The 21438-nt window shown below is 36.2% G+C and overlaps 1 protein-coding gene and 1 long non-coding RNA gene across 31 annotated transcripts in view; one reads left to right on the forward strand and one right to left on the reverse strand.

The window, feature by feature from the left end:
• Positions 1-8163, reverse strand: part of LOC125753267 (uncharacterized) — a 30043-nt gene extending 21880 nt beyond the window's left edge. Inside the window, exon 1 of the long non-coding RNA XR_007404667.1 lies at positions 8051-8163. This is a non-coding gene — a long non-coding RNA (uncharacterized LOC125753267). The remainder of the gene's footprint in view (positions 1-8050) is intronic.
• The window catches only part of DLG2 (discs large MAGUK scaffold protein 2), a 1976108-nt gene that overhangs the window by 1467295 nt on the left and 487375 nt on the right, over positions 1-21438 (forward strand). The gene's annotated exons all lie outside the window — the stretch shown is intronic.

The following is a 21438-nucleotide window of genomic DNA, read 5'->3' on the forward strand; positions in this document are numbered from 1 at the left end:
AAAGTGTAGAATCATAGCAGCCACTGATTCTGATTTTTTTTTTTTTGTAAAATCCATCTAATTAGGGATACCTAAGTGGTTGAGCAGCTCAGCAGCTGCCTTTAGCTCAGGGCATGATCCCGAGGTCTGAGATTGAGTCCTACATCAGGCTCTTTGCAGGGAGCCTGCTTCTCCCTCTGCCTATGTCTCTGCCTCTCTCTGTGTGTCTCTCATAAATAAATAAATAAATAAATAAATAAATAAATAAATAAATCGTTTAAAAAAACAGTCTAATTAGTATTTATTGAGAACCTAGAGCATGGCTTGACAGTTCTTAAATTCTTGATTGAATGAATGAAGTTCAAAATTGATCACTATTCTATAAAGTTAAAAGTAGAGGGAAATCAAGGTCATTTAGTTTACTTGAAAACAACTAATTTCTTAGGAAAAATTAATGAGGAGCTATTTCTGAAAGCATTTGTATTCAAATAGGCAAACAGAGGAAGTTGAGGTGCAGCAAGTATCCCTCCAAAATGGGAAATAACATTTGTAAAGGTGGAAGTAGATGGTACAGAAATGTTGGCTTTTCTCAGTTCAAAATTAATTAAAGAAAAAGAAGACTGTGTCAGGATTAGGATTCACATATCCAAATAATATGGTTGATTTTACATTGGATGGTGAAAGGAAAAGGGCATTGTATAATTGTGCACTTTGCAAGACCTGATAGAAATGTCATCTTCCCCATTTATCAGCTCTAAAAATGTGAAAATGTTATCAAACTTCTGTATCAACTAATTTGTTAAGTTGGTATAATAGTTGGCCTAAGGATTGAATAAAATAATGCATGCCAAGCTCTCAGAATGATGCCTCACACACAGTACCCAATAAGAACCTACTTATCTAATAGGAACGAAGCCTCTAGTTGTCCAGTTATTGAAAAAAATCCTCTAAACATTTCATTTCCATTTCAAACATGAATATATATTAAATTGCCAATTTTTCTCTAAAGTGGTCCCTATTTTTAGAAGTCCTTCAATGTTTTATGTATAAGATATACTAAACAAAAATATTTGGAGTCTAAGTGTCTAAATAAATACTTCTGGACTTTTTTTTTCTTAGTCTTCACAATTGCCTTGCCTTATTAATCTGACAGTATTTTTTTTTAATCTGACAGTATTTTAAAAACAATCTACTTTCTACTTTCAAAAAGCCTTTTTAAAACATTCACCTTATATTTTATAGAAACAATTCTTTCAGTCTAAATGGGCTTGGTAACAGAGTCAGATGAATCTTGCTAAACACTGAGTAGGTATACAGCTCTACTTAGTAAATACACAGCTCTACTTGTTTGAGGATCACAGTGAAGATATGCTCAAAAGTAGCTTTCTAGCCATAAATATCTAGCATACTCTGGTCCAATCAAGACAATGAAGAGATTGGGTTAATGCAGCAAGTCATTAACTGAAGTAAGGATACTTCTATACTATTGCTCCTGTTTTTTTTAAGATTTTATTTATTTATTCATGAGAGACACAAAGAGTCAGAGACATAAGCAGAGGGAGAAGCAGGCTTCTCACAGGGAGCCCGATGTGGGACTTGATCCCCAGACCGGGATCATGCCCTGAGCCAAAGTCAGACGCTCAACTGCTGAGTCACCCAGGCGTCCCTACTATTGCTCCTGTTAAAGGGGTTAGATTAGTTTTATTTGATGAAATATCACTTCAGTAACACTCTGCAATCAGTCTGACACCCATGTTCTCAGTAGAAATTTAGATACACTTCTCAGATACGTTACTTCACACTTTGTGTTGTAATTGTTTATCTTCCATTCGAGACTCTAAATCCCTCAGTATTAAGTACTTGTCCTCTTTGTACAGCCATTCCCTAGCCTGTGGTAGGTACTGGAGAGGTCCAGAATAGTCTGAAGTCTAGAGGCCATGTCCCATAAAAAAATTAGGAGAAACTGGATTTGCTTAGTTTAAAACAGAGATGACAAGGATGGCTGTACTAGCTAGCTTTAAAACCTCTGCTTTTGGAGTCACCCATAGTGATTTCAGGTTCTGCAATTAAACAGCTTTGTAACTCTAAGAAATCACTTCATCTTTAGACATCTTGGTTTACTGAACTGTAAAATTAGGGAAGTAGAACAGATTATCTGGGGAATCCCTTCTAAGTTAGTTTTTCCACTTATTTGAAGGGTTATCACTTGTTCATAGGTCCGATTGCTCACTCTCTTTCACCTCAGAAGACAGAACTCAGATCAGTAGGTAGAAACTATAACATCATACCTATTTAATTAACAGAGAGAAAAGATTTAATGATTCTCTCTTGGTTACAAGTAAAGGCTTAAGTGACCATGGGCATGGACCTGGTGGGGAGTTGAGGTTCATCTTTGAAGATGAACTTCAAAGTCCTTTCCAATGATAAGATTCTTTGATTATATAGTTCAAGAGGCCAAATGAAGTAAGAGCTTTCAGCTTCCTTTCTGTTTCATTTTCTTTTTTTGCTTTTGATTCTGTTTCATTTTCTGACTAATTCTGCTTTTTTACCTTTTGTTCACATGTACTGCACTCCTGAGATTAATTTTAAATTTACTAGTTCCCTCCTTAACCTAATCACAGGCCCTGGTTTGAGACACTGACTATTTTCACAGTAAAACTGAGCCAAACCACAAGTACATAGTCTCCCTGATAGGCTAGAGAGAGTCCCAACTGCATTTGTCAACTGAATACCAATGATGTTAGTAATGATGCCTGCATGCAATATATATATGCCACAAACTGCACCCATTGAGTGAATCAGCAGCAGTCAAGGTCAGTAATATTGGAAGTCTCACCAAGTTTTCCAGAGTGAACGAGAACCTAAGAGTAGCTTGATTTCCTGCCTTTTTCCTGCTCTGTGCCAAAAATCAGAGTCTGTGTTTCTGCTGTCTTACAACTATTGCACAATGGCCTGGAATATGTGAGGATATTTGCAAATGGATGAGGACAGAGAGACAATAACTAAATTGTTTCATGGCAATTACTATTTTGGAGGGATTATTCTTGATGCAAGCTGATCACCTTCAAATGATACCCTGAGCACATTTTGTTAGCTCTGAAAAGCAAGAGAACGATTCATTTTAAAGCTAGACAATGTGTTTTGTTGTTTCCTATATTTATAAGTCTTGGCAAAAATGTATTTTCCTTAGATTTTAATCAGGATAAGGAATAAGGTCAATCTAGCAAGTGACTGCTTCAAAATCCAATTAATTGAACCATTGGTGAAAATATAATCCATATTATACCTTACTTGTTTTCCATTAAAACATATGTGCTATGAACACGCATATTTTTATTTGATAAGAAAACATTAACACTGATGGTTGGAAGTGTTTTCCAATATCAAAGTTTGAATATTAACTATTCTTGCATTCATAGAGCATGTCTAAATGTATTTGGCAGTGGCCACTGCCTCATTTGGTAATGGGCTGTGCTGTCAGGGAAGGACTAAGGGTTTTCCTCACTCTCAAAAGATGTGGTTTATGTATACAATGGAATATTACTCAGCTATTAGAAATGACAAATACCCACCATTTGCTTCAACGTGGGTGGAACTGGAGGGTATTATGCTGAGTGAAGTAAGTCAGTCGGAGAAGGACAAACATTATATGTTCTCATTCATTTGGGGAATATAAACAATAGTGAAAGGGAAAATAAGGGAAGGGAGAAGAAATGGGTGGGAAATATCAGAAAGGGAGACAGAACGTAAAGACTGCTAACTCTGGGAAACGAACTAGGGGTGGTAGAAGGGGAGGAGGGCGGGGGGTGGGAGTGAATGGGTGACGGGCACTGGGTGTTATTCTGTATGTTAGTAAATTGAATACCAATAAAAAAAAAAAAAAAAAAAAAAAGTGTGGATTCAAATTGTTTTCATTCTTATATACAAAGCTTTAACTTAGCCCTGGAAAGTTCCCTAACGTTTTATTGATTCAAGTGGCTAAAAATACTAAATGACAGTGAAGAATTCCCTTAAGAGAAGAAGAACTAAAGTTGTTTTATTTAATTGGTTTCCTGTATTCTCTAAAGGTCTATTTTCTAAAATATTACCAAAATCAAACATTTTTAAGTTCATTCATTTTTTAAATTTATTATAGTGATCATAAGGATTTTTCATACTTCTCAAAGTAGTATAAGAATTTAATTTATGGAAAAAAAACAAAAAATATAATTTATAAGAAACAGGAAGATATACAGTTTTATGATTAGCAATAACTTGAAATACAGAAAGTAATTACTTGGGATTGAAAGTCTATGTTTAATGTGTTCAAGTGTAAGACTTGATAGCACAAGAGTTGTATACCTAGTTACACATTATAATTAATTGACTCAACTTCAGCAACCACTAAGTACAAAGACACAAGCATATAATTTAATAATACTAGCATTAAAGTGTTTACCCTGAGCCAGTAGGTGTTTTGATTTCTCTTATTTTATAATTCATGTCAAATGAAAAAATAGATAAGTTATTTGAAATATATATTGGCATACTTCATTTGCTACAATATTTAAGAAAGGAGCTAGGACTTCACAACACATCAACTTTTAGTTTTATTGAAATGTACACATCACTAGATTCATCATATGAAACAAATGTCAGTGGTCATAATCACTGATGTCATGGAAATTTTTAAATAAATCTAAAATTTAAAAGCATGTGTTACAGTTAAAGTTGAGTTCTAGCTAATGTCCAATGTGAGGAAGATTAGAACTTTTATAACTTCCTATGCGGATTTCTTTTCCTAAGAATTTTTTAAGCTTGTTTGATTGCTACTTACTGCGAAGGGTACTGTGCATGTGTAGAATGTTTTAGATTTTGCCAAACTAGAACTATCAACACAGACTGAGAGGCAGAACTGAACAGTAGTTAAGAGCAAAAGCTTTGCTGCCAGACAATCTTGAGTTCATGTCCTGGTCTGTCAGTTGCTAAACTGCTAAACTTGAGAAAATCATTTAACCTCTTATTCTTTATTATTTGTTTGAACAATGGCATAATACTTGCCTCATTCTCTTCTTTTTTAATGAAGTTAAAAGAGATAAGGCATAATATATAAAATATGTTTACCATGCCTGGATATAGTAAATAATAAATACAGATACTATTGTTCCTCACAGATTATGTCAATTAATATTCATTTGCTGAAGGAAAACCTCTAAAAACTCCGCAGTATTCAGTGTCTGTAAGACCCTCCACTTGCTCTCTTGACCTCTTTGGAATCAGTGAAACTCACCCTTGATGAAATTAACAGGCAGCTTAGCTTTCCCTTGCTAAATTAGTCCTTCAAGTCATACAATGCAAAAATCGAATAATAGGTTAGAAAAATATATATATACTGTAATCATAGTATATACACCCAGTATGTTCATTTAGGATGTGAGATTTAGGAGCTTGAGTTAGTGTTTTTATGGATATACTTTATATTTTCACCTCTAGAATCATTGCTTATGGAGATATTTTTTTATTGTTGGCAGGGTTTTTTTCATCTTTAATGCCAAAATATCATGGCAAAGGTAGAAGGAGAAGTTGAAATAAAATGGAAGGATCACCATGATGCAAATGGGCATACTTCTCCCCATCTTAATAAGAAGTGCATGTATCTTCACATTTCTGATCTTCTTTGCATATTCTACCTCAAAATCCCCAAATCAGAGCCAATAGAATATAGTGCCTGTCCTATTAATATGAAGTAAGGTATAAGGAACTATAGTTAAGAGATATAAAAATCTGAAATATATTTTTTAAGATTTTATTTATTTATTCATGAGAGACACCAAGAGAGAGGCAGAGACATAGGCAGAGGGAGAAGCAAGTTCCCAGCAGGGAGCCTGACGCAGGACTGGATCCCAGGACCCGGGGATCATGACCTGAGCCAAAGGCAGACACTCAACCACTGAGCCACCCAGGCATCCCAGAATCTGAAATCTTTTAAAACAACTTGTTAAATAAGAAATTAACAGTTACAACCCTGTTCTGTTTGTTTATCCAGTCAACAAATATTTATAGAGTGTCTAATATTTTCTAGGGAAAGAGCATCACAAGCGATATAATTTTGGCAATACCTGCTTGATTCCTACTCTAGGCAAAAGAAATCTGAATTAAGATAGGACCAATAGATCAGGCTACATACAAAAAGAAAGTTATCCACCTAAGCAACAACCTGTTCATACTAGGACCTCTTACTTGAATGGATACCCCCCATCCCTCTTAGATCTATATTACCCCTAGTTTTGCCCCTACTCAGAGTTTAAACTTCATGCTGGACGAAAGAACCAGCATACAAATTTATTTTTGATAGTATAGTCTGAATTCACTTGACTTCACTCGTCAAGCTTTTTTTTTTTTTTTATCTCTTTTTGACTTCTCTAAAACACTTAAAGCTCTTATCACATTTAAAAAAAAAAAGCTCTGAATACATTGTTCATTGTATCATAGTTATTATTATGTTTCTGTCTCTCTAATTTTCTCCAATATACTTATACAAAGTATTTGATGATCCTTTGGAGATGAAGAATGTTCTAGAGCAGTGGTTAAACCAAATCCTTATTAAATCTCCATCTGCCCATAGCTTCCTAAAATAGACTAAACCTACAACTCTAAAAAATATGAACTAGCTATGTTGGTCATTGAAATACAATTTCTGTACCTTTGGAATTTTTCTGCCAATGCCAGCACAGTTCCAAACACATAGACATTATTAATTAAATTTCATATTTAACTTAATTAATATGATAAAGTTAAAGAACTCACAACTTAACCAACTGGAGAGGCTTCACTAAAAAGATAATATAAGAAAGACAGTATAAGAGTACTGGACTCCAGATCTGTAATTTCATTTTCTTCCATGGGATAAACCCAATTTTAATGATGAATGACAGCATTTTAAGAGAATTTAAGAAATAAAACACAAGTCAGTGTGAGTCACAGATGATCTCACAGTTTTGTGTCTTTTTTAGAAAAAAGATTTTATCTATTCATGAGAGACACAGAGAGAGAGGCAGAGACATAGGCAGAGGGAGAAGCAGGCTCCCTGTAGGGAGCCTGATGTGGGACTGGATCCCAGGACCCTGGGATCACGACCTGAGCCAAAGGTAGACACTCAACCACTGAGTCAACCAGGGGCCCCGCAATTTGGTATCTGATAGCTCATTTTATATTCTAGTATTTTATCATTCTTTGTATATTAATAAGACATAAAGTGTATATAAATATAAGTGATTTTCAGTTTACAAGGAATTACCATCACATTTGACTCTCAGTATTATCTTGAGAGGGAATGCAAAGGGAATGGATATTCTTTGAATATTAGTACTTATGCTGTGTGATTTCTTCTCATACATTATCATAATTAATTTTTGACATGTTACGAGGTAACTATTATCTCCCTGATAAAACTGATGCTGAGAGTAACTAAACAACTTGTTACAAAGTCACACAGCTTTTAAATGATACAACCAAAGTTTGTGCCAGTAATCTTTCCAGAAGCCATTGCCTATGTTATTATATCCATCTTTCAATTTGGAAACAAACCTATTGAGAGTAAGTGAATTGTTCTAAAAATCCATTTGCTATTTTATCATTGCATGTCTTTTTTTTCTGGCTTTATTGAGATGTAGTTGACATACATCCTTGTAAAAATTAAAGGTTTGCAGCATAATGGTTTGATCTACACATATTGTGAAATGACTGCTGTAATAAGTTTAGTTAACATCCATCATCTTATTTAGATAAAATAAAAATGCAAAACAAAACAAAAATAATTTTCCTGGTGATGAAAACTCTTAGGATGTACTTTCCTGTATATCAGATAGCAGTATAAACTATAGTCACCATGATGTACTTTACTTCCCTCATACTTATTTATTTTGTAACTAGAAGTTTGTACTTTGTGACCACCTTACTCCAATTCCTCCTCCACTAACTTCCCTGCCTCTGATAACCATAAATCTGATCTCTTTTTCTGTGTGTTTTGTTTTTTTAAACTCCACATAAAACTATGGTATTATGGTTTTTGTCTTTCTCTAACTTATTTTACCTAGTATAGTATCTTCAAGGTTTGTCCATGTTGTTGCAAATGACAAAATTTCAACATTTTGCATGGCTGACTAATATTCCATGGCTGTGATAATATTCCATTATATGTATAACACCACTTCTTTATCCATTCATTGTCAATAGAACTTAGATTGTTTCCATGTCTTAGCTACTTGTAAACGATGTTGCTATGAACATGGGAGTGGCAGCCATCTTTTTGGGTTAGTGTTTTTTATGGATATATTCCAAGAAGTGGAATTGTTGGATCATATGGTAGTTCTTTTTTTTTTTTTTTTTGAGGATTCTCCATACTATTTTTAATGGTAGATGCACCAATTTACAATGCCACCAAGAACACTCAAGGATTCCCTTTTCTCTACATCCTTGTTGGCATTTGTTATCTCTTGTCTTTAAGTTATGGCCATTCTAAAAGGTATGAAATAATATCTTATTGTGGTTTTGGTTTGCATTTCCCTAATGACTGATGTTGAGCATCTTTTCACGTATATCTTCTTGATCATCAGTATATATTCTTTGGAAAAATGTCTGTGTAAGTCTTTTATACATTTTTAATTAGATTACTTGGTGGGGTTATTTTTGCTATTGAGGTTTATGAGCTTTTTATATATTTTGGGTATTAAACCCTTATCACATATATGGTTTGCAAATATTTTTTCCCATTCTATACATTGTCTTTTCATTTTGTTGATTGTTTATTTTGCTGTGCAGAAGTTTTTAGTTTGATATAGTCTCACCTTTTTATTTTTTAATTTGTTGCTTGTGCTTTAAGGTGTCATATGCAAGAACTTATTACCAAGACCCATATCAAGGAGCTTTTTTCCCTTATGTTTTCTTTTTGGAGTTTCATGATTCCAAGTCTTACTTTTAAGCCTTTAATCAATTTCAAGTTAACAAAAGTTTCCTTCTTTTAAATGTGAATATCCAATATTTCCCCAACAGCATTTATTAGATAGACTGTTTTTTCTCTATTAAGAATTGTTGGGGCACGTGGATGGCTCAGTCGGTTGAGTGTCTGCCTTTGGCTTGGGCCATGATCCCGGGGTCCTGGGATTGAGCCCCCTTGTCCTGCTTCCTGCTCATTGGAGGGTCTGCTTCTCTCTCTCCCACTCCCCCTGCTTGTGCACGCTCTCTCTCAAATAAATAAATAAAATCTTCAAAAAAAATTCTTGACTTGCTTGTCAAACATTAACTGACTGCATATGTTTGGACTTATCTCTAGGATCTCAATTCTGTTCCATTAAGCTGGTTGTCTCTTTTCATGCTGGTGCCATACTGTTTTGATTACTACAACTGTATAGAATAGCTTGAAATCAGGACATGTGATTCCTCTTGGTTTGTTCTTCTCTCTCAAAATCATTCCACAATCCCTAAAGAGATTCAAATATATAACAAGATTTCTTTGTGAAAATTAAACTTTCTTGGATGAAAGTATAAGATTAAAGCCAAAGGCACATGCTGCATGCTTTGTACAACTGGATATGTAACATAGAATAGATTATTATAAAGATTAGAGGACTTGATATAAAAGATAGTCTTTAATAAAACAGATTTTATGGCAAAGCAAAGATACTTTAGTTCAATTGTTGTATAATTGAAGATGTTAGCGCTTGTCATACATAATGTAATAAGGCAATCTCTATTACACAATGGTTCCAAAGATTTTCTCTGGCATCATACAATACAATAAATACTGAAAATATTGGTGAGCTACCTTATAAATCTGAGTGATAGCAAGTCCTTTTTGTTTCGTAGTGAGCAAAATGTCCTTGCAAAAAGAGGTAGAGGAACTCTTTCCTAGAACCTAAGCTGAATCTAGATTTTCCAATTATCTCTTTTACAAAGAGCCCCATAAGGATGATCAAATGAAATAGTGAAGCTACACATCTGCTGAATATGCCCATTTGAATCTTTGATGAATTATAATATGCTTATAAATGAATTTACGAATTTAGGGTTAGCTCTTTAGATTCTTAGCAGATTACAAATGCCTGTTGATGTTATATTTTATATTTCAATGTTTTATTTTATGAATAGGTTGTGACAAAGAGGGAATGGGGAGAAGAAACCAGAAAAGTTAATATGTTTCAGACTAGATCATGAATATAGGATTGAGGAAAAAAGTTTCCCCAAAACACATATTGTTGAGTGATAACTGATTATAGTAAAGAAAAAGACTAAATTGTGGGAAGGAAACAAATTACACTTTATCAGAAAAAAATAGAACATCTTCCCAACAACATAGGATATAACTGAACATACTTTCAAACAACAGCCACCACTAATGAGGAAAATTAGGAGAGATCAAATCTGTTCATGTCATTCGCCTCCTTAAAACTCTTCAAAGGCTTTCCATTACTGCTACTACAGGGCCCAGACCTTTTTTTTTTTTTTTTTGAGAAAGAGACAGAGAGTTGGGGGAAGGGCAGAGGGAGAGAATCTCAAGCAGACTCCCCTCAGGCAGAAACTGATGTGGAGCTCATCTCAGGACCCACGAGATCATGACTGGAGCTAAAATCAAGAGCCAGACACTAACCAACTGAGGTTCTCAGATGCCCCCAGGGTCCAGACTTCTTTTTTTTTTTTTTTTAAGATTTTATCTATTTGTTCATGAGAGACACAGAGAGGGAGAGGCAGAGACACAGGGAGAGGGAGAAGCAGGCTCCATGCAAGGAGCCCGATGTGGGACTCGATCCCAGGGCTCCAGGATCACTCCCTGGGCTGAAGGCAGGCACTCAACCGCTGAGCCACCTAGGCATCCCGGGTCCAGACTTCTTAACACAGCACCTCTGGACCATAATGAGCCTCTGTTTCACCAGAGTCTCTTTCTTCTCAATATCTTATCCTAACCCGTTTACTCCTTTGACTGTAATGATCAAAGCTGCATGCACTTCTCTATAAGCTACTTCTTCCCTTTGCTTAGAATTCCTCTAACCATCTCTCTTCTTCCAGCCATTTAACAGGACTCCGCTCAGCCACTCTTATCTCCAAAAAGTTTTCCCTGACTTTAATATCTGCCATTCCTCTAAAGTATTGGTTTATGGTTTTTGTCATTCCTAACACCCTGGTCTATGAGCTCCTTGAGGACAGGAACTGTGTCCTGTTCAGTTATCATTCCCAGTGCCAGTGTCCTGTGTCTTGAGTTGGATTGGATACCCTCCAAAAAATTTTGAAGTCCTAACTCCCAGTATCTGAGAATGTGACTTTAATTGAAAATCAGGTTTTTGCTGATGGTCAAGTTAGAATGACGTCATTATGGTGGGCCCCAATCCAATATAACTGATAGCCTTACATAGAGAGGAAAGCTGGATGCAGAGACATACACATGGGGGAACATTATGTGAAGATAAAAGCAGATAATAGGAGATGTATTTATAAGCCAAGGAACGCCAAAGATTTCCAGCAAACTGCCAGAAGCTAGGAGAGGCAGAAAGCAGATTTTCCTCCACAGCCCTCAAAAGGAACTGCCCTGTTGACACCTTAATCTGCACTTCTGGCCTGCAGAATTGTCAGACAATTAATTTCTGTTAAGTCACCCAGTTTGTGGCACTTTGTTCCAGCAGCCCTAGAAAACTAATACAGACTGGAACTGAATGTTTTTTGTTTTTTTGGGTTTTGGGTTTTTTGTTTTGTTGTTTTTAGTGAATGAATGACTGAAACAACTCACCACTTTATTTTACCAGGCTGAACCCTTTCCTGCACAGTTCATTAAAGTATGCTATGGAAAAAGGATTCAGTAATCCCTATTTAATTCACTAATTGATTTTAAAAATTAGTTTTGGAGTATCTACTTTATGGCATGCCTGGAAAACACAAATAAAAGCATTGTTATTCCCTCACCTTTAAAATGATATTGGTCAACATGAGGGGGGTAGAGAACTTACAGTTGGTGGTACATACCACGGCAATTGTTTATGGCAGGTGCCTTTTCTGGTTTGTTGTTCATGCTATATCAGCTATTAACTGTTAATAAATAATAAAACTTCCTATTAATAACTATACTCTAATTCAATGTAGAAAGTGATGTATCATTAGAAGATAGCATTATGTGTGGTCATGGAGAGAGATTACTTTTAATTTAAAGGGGTGGGATTTAAATTTTTTTTTTATTTATTTATGATAGTCACACACAGAGAGAGAGAGAGGCAGAGACAGAGGCAGAGGGAGAAGCAGGCTCCATGCACCGGGAGCCCGACATGGGACTCGAATCCGGGTCTCCAGGATCGTGCCCTGGGCCAAAGGCAGGCACTAAACCACTGCGCCACCCAGGGATCCCCAGGGTGGGGGTTTAATTTAAAGTAAGAACTTTGTAGAGGAAGTGTTATGGGATAAGAGCCTTCATAGATGGAAATATAGGAAGACTCATCCAGTTCTCCTTCAGGTTTTTTAGTTTGCCTTCCCCAGCAACAACCCTGCCAGCTGGGACATTCCCATCAAACTTCAACATGTGAGGTAATTTTCACATCTTAAATAATCTGACATTTTGATGACTTTTATTCAGAGGTCAATATTAATGACCTTGGTTTGCACTGACAGCTAGAATTAACCTGGGAAAACCACACAGACAGATGAAGTTGATCGGTAGAGGCAATGCCTATCACTTAGGTTATATTTCAATGCTGGAAGCATGGAGGATATTCCATTTCACAATAAAACAGACTGTAAACTAGTAAGAAAGCATCTAATTACATTCTGTCATACAGTCTCATGAGCAGTCAACTGTGATTGGAACAGGTTATTTCATTTGTAAGGATGAAAGAAGTAAGTGTTGATCATTCTTGGAGTCAATAGTTTGTCTCTTATTTTTATTTTTTCTCCTGTTCCTTTATACACAATAGATACTGAAGTACTCTCCATTAATTCAACATACAACACCATTCATTGTTGGCACATTAAAAATGCTCAATATGAATTATTCTGGTGCCTTTATTTTTCTTGAGCTAAAGCAGTCAGCTAAAGTATACATATCTCTGTTACTATGGGATACTTTACATTTCAAAGTGCATCTAACCCATATGACCATTTGGTCTTTATACAATTCAATCATTAAACAATTTATTGAGCAATTACTATGTGCTAGCACTATGCTCAACATGGTCTATTTTATGTGACTTCTGCTTTCTAGGACTATATAATTTAGTTGAAGAGAGAATATTATTTTGTAAAGTTATTTAACTGCTTATACTTTCTGTGCTTATACCAAACTGCTAAGAATTGCTAAAGAATATATATATATTATATATAATATATATAATATATACATATATATAATCACTAAACCCTAACTAGAAAATCAACAGTTCCCTGCAACTTTTCTGCATTTCTCTAATCAGTTATTCCTTCTATTTCCCAGAATAGACATTTCAAACTTCTGTACTTTCTTCAAATCTCTAACCTCACTACTTCCCCAACTCTTGGCTGATAAACCACAATTTCTTGCTATCGGGGCAAATCGAAGATGAGAACTCCTTTAGTGTCCTGCTGTTAAACCTATAACTTAACCTTTATCTACATCATCCTTCTCCTTCCCTCCTAATTCAGTGGAGAGGTGTCCTGCTGTCTCCAGTTATTCATTTAGCCCAAACTATTTAAGTTCAGTTCAGGAGCTAAATGTACCTTGGTGAGTACAAAAGTTACAGTTTCTCCTCTTGGAGCTTTTATTCTGCCTAAGACTAATTGTTGCTTTCACCTGAACTATTTTCAGTTTCTCAAATAAGCCATGTTTTCTTTCAACTCTGAGTCCTTGAATGCATAGTTCCCTTAGCAGAGATGTTCTCTCCTCCACTTTTTTCTTTCTTTCTTTCTTTTTTTTCTTTTCTTTATTAACCTTGGGTCACTTTCATCTTCCAGGTCTCAGGACCTACAGTTAGCCTTCTCTGATGCCCCTCTCTAACCCAAGTTAGGCAACCCAACTTCTGTGTGTCTATAGTCCTTTTTCCTCTCCTATTAATACTTACCATGCTGGGCTTCCATTTTCTCTTTTTTTGTTTTGCCCTCCCCTAGAAAAGAACCGTAAATCTCTGATTCACTCATATGACCACAACGTTTAGGCTAGTACTTGGAACATGAGTTATCAATAAGTGTAGGTTGAATGAGTTAACTAATTCTATTTATGTAGAAGTGAAAAGGCTGATAAAGATAACGGCTTCTACTGGAGTTCAACTTAGAAATGAACTACTGTAGTGGGTTTCAGTTGACAAAGGCTTGAGAGTTTTTGAAAATTAAGGTGGTAAAGGTGTTTCAGATGTGGGGAACAGTTTTAACAATAAAAATAAAACAAAAACTGCAAGAAGATCAGCTTGCCTGGGGGAAGCAGAGAAGTAAAGAATAGTGAGAAAAAGGATATGTAGAATTCCTAGAGAAAATAAACAATGATAGACAATTTCAAGTAATAGAGCAACATGATGAAGATAGAATTTTAGGAAAAAAATAACCTGGAAAAATTTTTGCAGAATAGATTGGAGAATCAGGCAGAGAAAGATTGGAAACTTGATTTACTGATATAGCCATAGAGAGAGGAGTTTTATATTTTATATTCACTGAGGCTTCTGATAAAACATAGTAACAACTACTATATTATAGTCTCTGCCAGATATTGTAAGAGTCCCTGGGATCTAGTGGTGAGTAAGTGTGATACCATATATTAAAGAGCTACCAGTTTAATCTGAAATATTAATCTAATTAGAAAACACAAAGGACAGGAAAGGAGGCCAGTTTTGAAGGGAGGGTATGAGTTCATTCTTTCAAGCTATGATTTAAGGTGACAAATTAAGTTCAAAGAGTGATTGAGATACAGGGAGTTTGAATATTTATCAACCAGCAGTGGTAATTGAAACAAGAAATGGATTCTCCACAAGAAAAGGATTATACACAAAGTAAGATTCTATGGAGTACATTTTGGAGAATATTATTCTATAAAAATGATCATCAAATTTAGCATGTATCCCTGGGAATTCTGGTTCAGGATATCTGGCATGGACCCCAAATTTTGCAAATCCAACAAACACCTACATAATGATAATACTACTAATATGAGGATCACATTCTGAAAATCACTGTTTTAGAGCAATCAAATGAAGATAAATAAAACAAGAGAAGTAGCAAGAGAAATAGAGAAGAAACAGGGCAGCCTAATGTTGTGAGTATAGGAATGAAAAAGCATGAAGTGCTGTTCTATGTAATGCAGAAAGAGCAAAGGCCCATCAGCAGGCCTTTTGGAGGAAGATTCTGGTTGACCGGCTGGGCTCTTTGCCTGCTGGGACTGGTTCATAGTTAGCTCACTCCTCTTCTTTATGAAAGAGGATGACATACATACATACATACATACATACATACATACATAATATTTCCATTCGAAAGAAAACTAGATATGCATGCCACCACTCAGATCATAATGATTGGATGCTGTATTAGTTTACTGTAGTTGCAGTAACAAATGACGACAGATTGAGTGGCTTGAAAAACAGAAATTTATTCTTTCAAAGTTCTGGAGCCTGGAAGTCTGAGATCAAGGTGTCAACAAGATTTGCTCCTTCTAGAGAGCTCTGAGAGTTTGTTCATGTGTCCCTTTTAGCTTTTGGTAGTTGCTGGCTCTCCTTGGCATTTTTTGGTTTCTAGATGCATCACCATAACCTCTGCCTTTGTCTGTCACCTGCACTATTCCTTGTGTGCCTGTGTTTCTGTGTCTAAATTTTCTATTCTTACTAAGAAAATTTATTCTGTATAACCTCATTTTAAATTGATTACATCTGCAAAGACCTTGTTTCCAAATAAAGTCACAGTCAAAGGCACCAGGGCTTAGGAGCTTAGCATATCTTATAATGGGACATAATTTAACTCAGCAGATGCTGTGTGAGTCTATTGTGGTATATGGAGCAAGTTGGAAAAAGATTAAGAAAGGCATATATGATAAGAAAATAGTTATGTGAAAATTGTAAAGGAAAACCACTGAAATGGAGTCAGGAGGACAGATGGGGGAGCTCTCATGAGCTATCACTTATGGTCAATTACAGACCCAATAAGAAAGACATACCTTGCTAGTCCTTAGGATTTTAACTACTACTTTTCCACTCCAGCAGAAAGAATAGGGTTTTCTTTTCCCCCTAGCAACAACCCAGCCATTAAGAGACTCTCAAGTCAGCCAATGAAAAGCCACTATACTCCCAGTTTACTCCAGTAGACTTTTTGTTTATGACAGCCCTTTCAACCTTCTCCTCTATAAAAGAGTACTTGTCTCCTTTGTTACCCAGATTTGCTTATAATTTTACTATAGCTTGCCTGTTCCAAATTGCAGTTTTCTTCTATTGCCAAATAAGCTCATTTTTTTTGGTGCTAAAATAACTGGCAGTTTTATTTTTAAGGTTAACATTAACTACAGGTAACTGTTTAAAAGCTTCAGCTCTTAACAGTGAGGAGGCTGTGGCAAGTTCAAGAGATGTTTTCAGGATAGGACAGAGGCATGGTCAAAGCCAGAGAAGCAAAGCATTGAAGTTAAGAGGTTGAATATTGTAGAGTGAAGGAAAAAAAAGGAATTAATGAGTAAAGTTCTAGAGTGGAGGGGAAGGTTTAGGTTTAGAAAAAAATGAGGAAAGCTATAAGGCATGGAGACTTTAAACAAAATAGTCACTAAGGTGATGTGTTAAAAGAATGAGTGGGTATTATGAGGTACACAGAGAAAAAGTTTGGAATATTGACTGTGATAAGTTAATTGGGTGATCTGTGAGACATTTTCTTTTTTTAAGATTTACTTATTTATTAGAGAGAGAGAGCAGTGGGAGGAGCAGAGAGAGAGAGAGGGAGAGAGAGAGTCCCAGGCAGGCTCCATGTGGAGCAGTGTCCCACTCAGGGCTTGATACCACCACACCAAGACCATGACCCCCAGCTGAAACCAGGAGTCAGTTGCACAAACAACCCACGTGCCCCTGTGAAAGATTTTTTTTTTTTAAGATTTTATTTATTTATGAGAGACACACAGAGAGAGAGAGAGAGAGAGAGAGAGAGAGGTAGAGGGAGAAGCAGGCTCCATGCAGGGAGCCTGACATGAGACTCGATCCCGGGTTTCCAGGATCAGGCCGTGGGCTGAAGGTGGCGCTAAACCACTGAGCCACCTGGGCTGCCCCCTGTGAAAGATTTTTAAAGCAGGATTGAACATGCTTAGCTAGTTCTGTGGGATTTTTTTTTTAAGATATTATTTATTTAGAGAGTATGCGTGAGCTCCTGAGTAGGGGCGGGGAGGGACAGAGGGAGAGAGAATCTCCAGCAAACTCTGTGCTGGCACAGAGCCCAACAGAGGGCTCAGTCTCAGGATCTCAATATCATGACCCAAGCCAAAACCAAGAGTCAAATGCCTAGCTGACTGAGCCACCTAGGTGCCCCCAGTGCCATGGGAATTTTAAGCAGAATCACTTTTTTTCAACCCCAAACTTTGTCTTTTGGATGCAGGGAAAGTCCAGAGAGTAAGTAAATAAAGCTTTGGCTTTTAATTAACCATACCAACAATGCCCAGTGAGATTAATTAGTCTTTCAGATTAAAATGAAAGGTGCATTTCTGATATTTTTTAAGCAAAGATTTCTCCCTGGAAGGGAAGAGATGTCAAACAGTCAATTACCTGTGTGGGCCAGACTCACAGGTAAAGTTTTGTGTTGTTTTTTTTAACTGAAATGCATGTACATGAAGTTAAATTGCCTGCATGGGTATTTTCTAGAACAGGGCCAGCAAGGGTTTAGGATGGATTCTGTTTCCTCTAATAAAAGCATGTAGTCAGAACGTACAGAAAACCACTAGTGTTTTCTGTAAAGTCATAAACACCTTACCTAGCAGATCCTAGATCAACTCTGACAGAAGCAGCCTACTTAATAATAGGGGTTGTTTGGAGAAGCCCAAAGAGTGTTCTCCTAGTAAAGTCACATAAAATGAAATTGAACCAAGTTATTGAATGGCTATAAGACATCATGAGGCTTAGTTCTTTACACCCACAGAGAATATATGGGAACATTATAATCATAGGACTCTTAAGCATTTGAGTATTTATTCTGAGCTTCTCAAGCACAATATCTGTCTATGCTGCCAAGATTTTGCTTTCAGTTCCCCACCTCTCATTAACACCTGCTCCTCAGTGTAGGCAGGCAACTAAGGGAAAAGAGTGAACTGTGATCTGTTCCTCCTCCTGTTCTATTTGATAGGATGAAGAAAAGGTTTTGTGTGGGAAAAGGTTAAATTAAAGTTTGTTTTTTTTTTTAATTGAAGGTTTTAATAAGGTTCAGACATTCCTTTCCTTATGCCTGCACGAAATTGAGAAATTTCAATTTGGGGATATGCAAGAAATATGGAAAGAGGAACCCAGATTCATGCAACAAATACAATCCTGAATTCTGTTTTCACATTGCATGCTTGTCAAACACATCAGTTTTTAATTGCTTCAGGGATTAGGTGTTTAAGTTTCACCTGTTTGCTTTTTTTTCTTTCCTAGCATACCGAAATATCCACTGATTTTACTTTTGTGATTTTAGTATTTATGTTTTTCTTTGTAGCTTTATTACTGGTATGTGCATAGACATGTTTAGTACTATTCTTAATAACCAAACATTCCACAGCAGATAGTGTTAGGGTCAGTGTTTTTGCTGACACCTACCAACTCTTTTCACTGTGTTTTATAATTGATTAGTCTGCCATCACCTAATGGTCCAGAGCCATTTCTTCTTCTTCTTCTTTTTTTTTTTAAGATTTTATTTATTTGAGAGAGAGCATTAGAGGGGTGGGGAAGGGGGCACAGAGGGAGAGGGATAAGCAGACTCCCCACTGAGCTGAGGGGTGGGGAGGGGGAGACCAACAGAGCCATTTCTTATTCATAGATGCTTCTTTTCAAAATGATGATCAATTCTCTAAATTAGCCACTTCCATAAAACCAGTGTTTTGGCTATTTGCAATGCTTCTTACTTTCAAATATTCAAAATACTCATTGTATTTATCCTGTTAGGGACCATTCTAGTTTATCATAAGTACATGTTTTGAGGATTTGCCAGGCATTTCTGTCTGAATTTCCAGCCTGGCAAAGCTGGGATTTTATGAGCCTTGTGTAATATAAGTCAGGGCAGCTGACTCTTTAGTCATTTAGTCACCTGGAATCCAGAGGATGTGTTGGTTTGAAAGGTGTGTTTTCTGTTATCGATTCTAGCTTAACCTTCAAGACTCAGCCCAAGTGCTAAACCTTTTGTTGATTCTTCTCCTCTGAACAAGTCACACTCCCCTCTGAGCTCACATAACACTAGGATCATTATAGAACTCATTCTAGCTGGTTAAATCATGTCAAGGTGTTTAGGTATCAGTTTCTCAAGACAACTTTTGAGAGCTTATTGAGAGCAGAGAATTTTTACTTATTAAGCATCTGTTACATGCTATTTACTATAGAACATGGATATACTTATTCCCTTATCACAGATGATTGTGGCTCCAATTTACACAGTTAGTAGATGAAGGAATCAGGGTGTGAAGCTGACTCTGCTGTTGCCCCACTGCCTGCCCAGTGGTTGGCATAAACTGTGCAGACTGGGGACAGAAATCAGAGTTCACCTGAGGCAAGTAATGCTTCATACGGTTATCCCACTCCAATTAACAGCGCTCACTTTTTCAGCTGTCCCCTTCATTCATTAAAGCCACAAGCTTCCTTTTTAAGGAGAGGATCAGGGATTTCTGACTTTCTTTATCCTCTTACATTCATTTGTTGTTCATTGTTCACTTGTTTAATTCATAATTATGAGGTCACTATATAACTGGCCTTGTTCTATTGCATAGCATAAAATGACAAGTTCCTGATATCATGGTCTTCATATTTTCACCAAGGACACAGACAATAAATAAATAAATAAACACACACACACACACACACACACACACACACACACACGGGTGACCTATATGTTACAAGGTGATAAGTGCTGTGATAAAATAAAAAGTAGATCAGGATAAGGAAGTGGGATGTATGGTTAGGGGACAGTATTAAATCAGAAGTCAGATTCCAGCTCTTAGAGAAATCAAGATTTGAACCAAACCCTGTAGGATGTATATTCCAGGCAGAGGAAACAGCGTGATCAAACGCCCTAAGGTGGGAGTTTGTCTGCTTGTTCTAGAAGTACCAAGACTGCAACGGCGTCTAGAGTGGAATGAAGAAGGAGAACGTTACATAATAAAAGAATAGAGTGGTCCTATGATATGGGCAGCCAGCCCTGCTTTAACAAAGCATATTCAGGGAATACCCAGTGCCTCCAAACTGATAATTTTGGATTGCTCAGGGGTCCTAGCCCAGATTTGTCTTCATTGAGTCATCCTCCAAAAATCAGTGGCATTGTCTGGGCTTCGAACATTGCTTCAGCCAAATTCAACCACACTCATATGGATCCTTATTTCTGTAGTGTTTTGGTCAATCCCTTCTCTTACATACTATTGACCACAGTTGATAGCAACTGGTTATACGATTCATAATAGGTACTAAAGAGATGTTTATCTGAGAATGAATAGATATGTGAGTGAGTGAATTAATTAATTAATTAATTAATGAAGAAAGATTTAGTTTTACAACACAGATGGACACTACCACAAATAAATTTACACATAAGCTATATATTTACTTATGTTGAATTAAATATCTGGAATATGGCTGAGTGTTGATTGAATGCTGATTATTTTTCAATGCATCCATGTTCCATCAAAGAGATATCAGGGACGATTTTCAATTCTGTACCCTCAGAGGATTCTTACTAAAAATAGCTTGTTTCACCTTGAGCGGAGTCCAGTTAAAAAGAAGTATTTAAACCTAATCTCAGGGTGAAAAAATAATTTCCTTTTTAGCTGATTTATGTATGTCTACAGTATGGTGATTTCATTGTCTTGGTACAGTCTTCAACTTCAAATGTCAACTACAGAGTTATTCCCTTTGTTGGACTTAACCTTATTTACAGTGGTAATTTGTTTCCTTAGCTCTTCTGCAACTCAGTCAGTCTGTGGCATTTACTATTATTATAGTGGATGTAGATCAGAGTCCCTGGATTTGTTTTAACCTTTTCTTTCCACAGTTTGGAATGACTTCTATACTATTAAAAATGCAAGTAGATTGTTCTTAGTATATGGTTATGAAACTTTTGTAAATGTTATTTTTTTAATTCCCGCATAATACATAAATGTAAAATAACAGTTTTGAAAAACATGAGCTGATATGCATTATATATTTCATAGGAAAAGCCAATTTGGAGCATTTTATTTTCTCTTAGTCACTTTTTGCTTGATAAACAAATTCTTTAAATCTGAGACAAACAAATACAGTTATAGATTTATGGGATATAAAGCCTCAATAAAGAATTACCTACCCTAGTAGGATA

Source organism: Canis lupus, chromosome 21 (assembly GCF_003254725.2).
Source record: "Canis lupus dingo isolate Sandy chromosome 21, ASM325472v2, whole genome shotgun sequence".
Taxonomy (NCBI): Eukaryota; Metazoa; Chordata; class Mammalia; order Carnivora; family Canidae; genus Canis; species Canis lupus.